The following is a 6,428-nucleotide window of genomic DNA, read 5'->3' on the forward strand; positions in this document are numbered from 1 at the left end:
CGCGAAATTCATCGCAAACCAAACAAACCAAGATGCATGCACACAAAACTGAGAAAAAATCATACAACAGCCTGTTCATAATTTCTGATCAAGCAACAAGATTTCCATGGTCAAACCAATCTTTTTGTTCGACTTTTCCTTTGGGTTATGAAGGCTTGGCTTCCTGCTTGAATACTAATTCATTTACGTCTAGACTGCTTCTGTTTAGGAAAGTTCACATCTCTCCAGTTTTAGAGATTTTACTTTGAAACCAGGTATCTGTCGGTTTTACTTTAAGCATATGATTTTGTCATTATTTCATTTATTTCGTGGTTTTCTTTTTTACTAACTTTTTGAGGGAATGAAAATTAGTAAAAACACCGTGTTCTGAAATCCCTAACTCTGTGCACTTTTCAAGTTAAGCTGAAACAAGTATCGTTATTGTTCTCGAAAACTAACATAAAATGTGTTACGTTTATTAAATTACATGCAACAAAAAATATTGGATTAGTCTGCTTATAAAAATGTTGATGACTTTGATATTGAACAGATGTCAACTTTGGCAACCAGTCATAATGGTATATCTTGTAAGTGTTTTGTCGCATCGTGGTCTTAAGTGACAAAATCTGAACTTTTAACAGGTATTATTACTCTAGAATTACATGATCCTAGTCTCCAAGCGTTTTCAAATGCAGATGTATTATGAAACAATAACATTTACGTTTCCTAATGCATCAAAAATGTATGATTAAGAATTATTATTGGAAACTTCTGGTTCTACAGTTTTAATCTAATCGGAGGATTAAACATATAAAACTTTATTTAATAAACTTTCAGACTTTCGAAATAGAATAGGCCAATAGCTTATTTGGCATTTTAAAACTACCAGAAACTATTTGTAAAATGAATTCAAAAGTCAAATATGGGCTTGGCCAAAATGTTTCCATACTGTTTTATATTGATGCTATTGTCTATATGCATGGAGAAGTTACTGAGTAACAGAGAAGGTAGTGTATAATCGGGCAAATGTGAACGAGTTGTTATTCTGACCTCTATATGTTGTTTTGAGCATTTGTTCGTCAAAACACACATGCCCACTTGTTTTGTATAAAAGAGTGTGCTTTTGGTATAACCTTTTTCGAAACAGATCAACGCTTTGTTCAGGCAGTTTTTCTGTAGTTGGTGTAGAGTCGTGTCTCGTCACGTGCTAGAATTTATAGGGCGTCAAATTGTTCGACTATCCAGAGATAGTACGAAGCAAACGGACATTGTCACAACATTAGGATATCCCCTAGTGTACTGTATCCAGAATCCTGAAACTTCATCGGACTACAGGAAACGTTGTTCCCGGAAAGTCTACTGGTTGACGCCGAAAAACTACTGCCGAGATGACCGTGTTTTGTCTAGCTTAACACATCAAGGTCGAAAGAAGTCTTGCAACACTTTCCAATGGGAATGGCATGAACACATTCATTCTAGGGTATTCAGAAGAACAGTGAATAGGAGATTGACCAAACAAGGTTATTTTGCAATAAGGGCTATCTGCAAACCGATATTATCCAGAATGCACTGTGTTACTTGGTCAAGACAGCATGTCAACTTACAGTTAGTACGCTGGCGACATGTCATCTTCTCAGATGAGTCCTTTTTCGTTCTTTAAAACTGATGGTAGAATTGGTGTTTGTCGTTTTCGCCTGTAGAACAGATGAGGGAAGACTATCTTTCCCACACGGAACACACAGGAGGTGGTGCAGTATATGTTTTGGGCAGCTATTTATCATGGTAGAAAAACTACTTCTCATATCCTTCAGTAAAACGTCAGTGGCGCCTACTACAGGCATCACATGGAGACGATATTTCTGCCATATGCTAGAGGCAGGTTTGGCAATAACTTTGTGTTCCAGGATAACAACGCCACTGCCAACAAAGTATCCAGATTGTAATCCCATTGGGAACAGTTGGGCAGAACTGAGCTGTAAATTGCTAACCACAACTTTAAACCAGCTGCTGTAGCTGAGTTGCAGCGCCTTCTAGTGATAAGTTGGGATGTAATCACGGTGGATTACATCAATAACCTCACCTACAGCATGCCACGTCGCCTTGCGGAGGTTATTAGAGTACGAGGAGGACCAACCAAGTATTGAATGTTTAATATGAACTGATATGAGGTTATAGACGCTATTTATAATAATTTGATGTTATATTTTGTCATATATGTATATGTTTGGTAAAGTTTTATTGTGATAGGTGAAATGCTGAATTATACATCTTTCTATAGATGGCTGATAAAATTGTTTGCTGTTTTAATAACTCGTTCATAATGTCTATAGAACCTGTCTCATTATACAAATTACGTATCTAGATTTTTAATATAACATGCTTTACTCAGTTTGACAGCACTAAGTGTATTTATATTCCATCTTAATAATAATGATTTTATTTTTTTACAAAATATGCAGCATTTTGGCCAAGACTGTATAATAATGCAAAATTTTGCTTGAGTGTGAAAATCACTGATTTGTCTTGCAAAGAATGAAAAATATTACGTTGACGACAGATGAATGTAAATGTAGCTTAGAAGAAAATAATTCCCAAGAATATTTAATTATTCAACTTGAACACCGATAGTGTAATAAAAAAGAATGGTTTGGATGATATAGTCAAAAAACACTTCGAAATATCTCTTTTTATTTTAATCTCAAATTAACGAAATTTTAAAAAATTCAACAATAATGAGTATGCTAATTTTTCCTGTTTTGTTACTCATTTCATCGCTAGTTATTCTACGCACAGAAACAGACACCGTACATGAACTTTTATTAGGCAAGTTACTTCGACTTCATAAAACAAAATTGTTCTAGTAACCGAATCTCATCACAAAAGACTCAATTTTGAGCAAGAAAAATTAGTATACACAGCTAGTCATAATTAAAGTTTTCACATTAAATTGTAGTGGCTATTTTTTATAAGCCTAAACATTATATTTATGTAGTCTATTGTTAATACTATCGTGGGCCATTTGCCGATGTGTGGTACATATTTATGCATTGTATTATCATATTAAGCTTTTTAAACGTTTCATTGTTTGTTCATGTTTACGATTAACACTTTATTAATTCGTGTGTGATGACTTGTGGAGTTAATATGAAACTAGCGTTTTGTTTTATAACTCTTTGGTTGTTTACAGTTTTTATAAATTTATAAATTAGAACTGACTTTAACCGTCGGTGGTGTTTTACTTGCATGGTATTTGTATATTTGACTTTACGTAGTAAAAGACCTTACTATTCAGCAAACATGGTTTATGCGTATTTTAATACCATTATATAAAGAAACTTTTAACTTTTCAATATCTAGAAATGAAAGAAATTATCCCACTTCCACATTGTTTACGGTGATACATAATAAAACTTTAGATAACCGTTTCTTGTTTCCAGTTAACGTTTTTTTTTTCTCTCTTTATTTTGAGATCTGATCTAATTTTTGCTTAGAGAATGAGGTGTAAATTAAATTATTTCATCATCAGCTTTAGTATTTGTAACGCTCATAAAATTTATTTTGTTTTGTTCTTAGAACAAAGCTACATTTGGCTTTCTTGTGTCTACCTCGGATAATCGTACGAAAACTTACCGTTGTCCTACAGGGTGACAGTTCGTAAAAATTAAAGGAATAATATAAAGTTCAAAGTAAGCTAGCTACCGTCACTAAATCTTGACTTAAGGTTATATGTTAGGTTGTCTAGCATTAAATGTAGGTTAATTTATTGACATTTGATACCCGCTGCAGACAGAGCACAGGTAGCCCATTGTGTAGTTTTGCGCTTAACAACTAACAAACATACAATACTGTTTGAATTATCTCTATTTCACGGGTCTATGACTAATGTTTTACTGTCAGGCTTATCTTCGTCTAATCTTTACTGTCGTCAAATCAGGCGGTTTATTCTGTTTGTTCTTACAGCACAATATTTACTATCGTAAGATTTGTGTTACTATGACGTGTAGTATCAATACCTTTGATTTTTTAATTTATTTATTTTGTTATTATCACCTGGCTTTTCTTATTTTATTATTCTTTAGTATGTCATACCCAAATTTATGTATCTAACCTTTACTATTTGTCTACACGTTTGTTTGTTTTTCAACACAAAGTTGCAGAATGGATTATCTGTGCTGTTCCCATTGTGGATATCAAACCCTGAATTTAGGATCATAAGCTATTACGTTTACTACTGAGCCACCGGAAGGTGGGTTTGCTACTGTCATACTTGTGTTAGTCTACCTAACATGTACTATAGCCACACTCAAGTCCCTGTAATCGCTAGAATTATATTGATTTGTTAATATATTTTATTATCATCAAATTCGGGTTACATCAACTAACCTTTCTATCATATTCAAGTAAACCAAACTTTGGTTCGCACTAAAATTAGAGCTTTGGTTCTTATTGTAAACTCTAGGCTACTCTATTTAGCTATTTATGAAACCATGCTATTGAAGTTTCTCTAACTTTCACCATGTATTTCCCACTTAATACGTTGGCAGGGATTATTTTCAAGTTAATCTTTCACTAAGTAACTCTTCCACTGAAACTTCAAGGTTTCTGGTGTTTATTCGTTGTATATGTCTTTGTCTTTATCGGTGTTTTGAGCTTTTGGTAGACCTGGGAGGGTCAGGTTCACCTGGACCTCTTCCTTTCCCTGCATTTGTTAGTTTACAACTGTAGAATATTCTTCTAATTACAACACGAGGATCAGAGGTTATGCTATTGCATGTATTCTGACCCCTTTCACATTATAACGGCCCCACGGCTGAAAAAGCGAGCATATTCGCTGACGGGAATTCGAACTAGCATCCATCAGATTGCGAGTCGAGCGCCTTAACCACCAGGTCATGCCTGGCCTTGTATATTAAGAACATGCTAATACTTTGACCGATTCCAGAGATTAAAAATTTGTAAGAGATTATATTACCTGTGGCCGACGTTTTTTTTATCGTAAACTAATGCATACTGAAAGATATGTTAGAATTATATATATTTCTTTGTAAATATAATAAACGCACTTTTGTGCACTATAGATAAAAGGACAAAAATAATTTTCATAACTTGATTGCAGCTTTTGAATAATTAATGTATATACAATTAATATTTCGCACATATATAGCCCTCCCATTACCAGCTTTATTGATGGATCTAAGGAACATTTTGTGGTAGCAAACGTTTTTGTTTGGCATTCCAAACCTGCCTGCCAACCTGCCGTAGAAATGACAGTGTACGTAGTCAGCAGCTTATTTTCCGGCACCCTGGTGAGAGGTTTCCCACACCGTCAGCAGTTAAATGCCAGTTGCACTCGGCAGGAAACCTTGAAGTCCACATCTTTTCGACCCACGTTGTGTAATTAAAGACTGGTCCCTCCCTGACGTTCAGCTTTATGCAGAGACACAGTAATGTCTTCTACCAGCAGGATCACTCACTGTGGGAGGTTGGCACCAACATGAAGTAACTAGGGGGCTGTAAATCTAGGCTTAATCCAAAAACCTGGCTCTAATTGAGTCGCCTCTGTTTGCTTTCTATTGCAGGTCTAGAAGACTCGGCGATTGTCTTCAACCCTCTAGGCGATACCGAGGTGCCCACTGTTGCCATGGAGACCGAAAACAACACTGAATCAGGTAAGTGTCCAGGCTTCAAGATTCCCCAGGGGGCTTCCTTCCTCTGTCTCTGGGGAGAAGAGTTAGAAAGGTTGGAACTCTCAGGCTGACGACTCAGGGGTTCCAGGATCGATGTATTTCAGAGTTCAATGTATTTCCACAGCACACAACCGATATTTTAACTTGATATGTAAAAGAATCTTGTGTTACATGTGTGTGTGTGTGTGTGTATATATATATATATGTATATATAGGTGTAATATATAATTTACAAGCGAACACTGGAGATAGCAAGCACTGATGGATTTAGTAAAATACTCAGCTACGCAAATAATAATGATATATAATAGCAAATACAATGTGTTTGCAGCTTTGTTTTAAAGAAGGAACCTGTATGAGAGTATATTAGTTAATGAGTCATCAAATGCATAGTTTTTGCTGTTGAGATACTTATGATAAAGCTACTTTTCCACTATTTTTTATTTATTCAATAATACATTATTATAACTCAGTATGTTACGAATAACATCTGATCAAAATGAGTCAGCTACTTAGTTCATAATTGAAATAGTATCATGTACATTAACGAAGACTATTATAGATCAATACATCAGATAACTCAACATTGTAATGATTAGATTACATTGAATCTTCTATGATATTTTGAGGCAAATTTGCCATTAATTGAAATTATTGAGTTTATTTGAATCCAACATCGCATCCCTAGTGTACTTACTGTCTAACAGAATATGTTGAAATTGACGTCCCACCACTTAAGTTAATGTCACATGTTTCAGAAAT

This window comes from Limulus polyphemus, unplaced genomic scaffold (assembly GCF_000517525.1).
Source record: "Limulus polyphemus unplaced genomic scaffold, Limulus_polyphemus-2.1.2 Scaffold49, whole genome shotgun sequence".
Taxonomy (NCBI): Eukaryota; Metazoa; Arthropoda; class Merostomata; order Xiphosura; family Limulidae; genus Limulus; species Limulus polyphemus.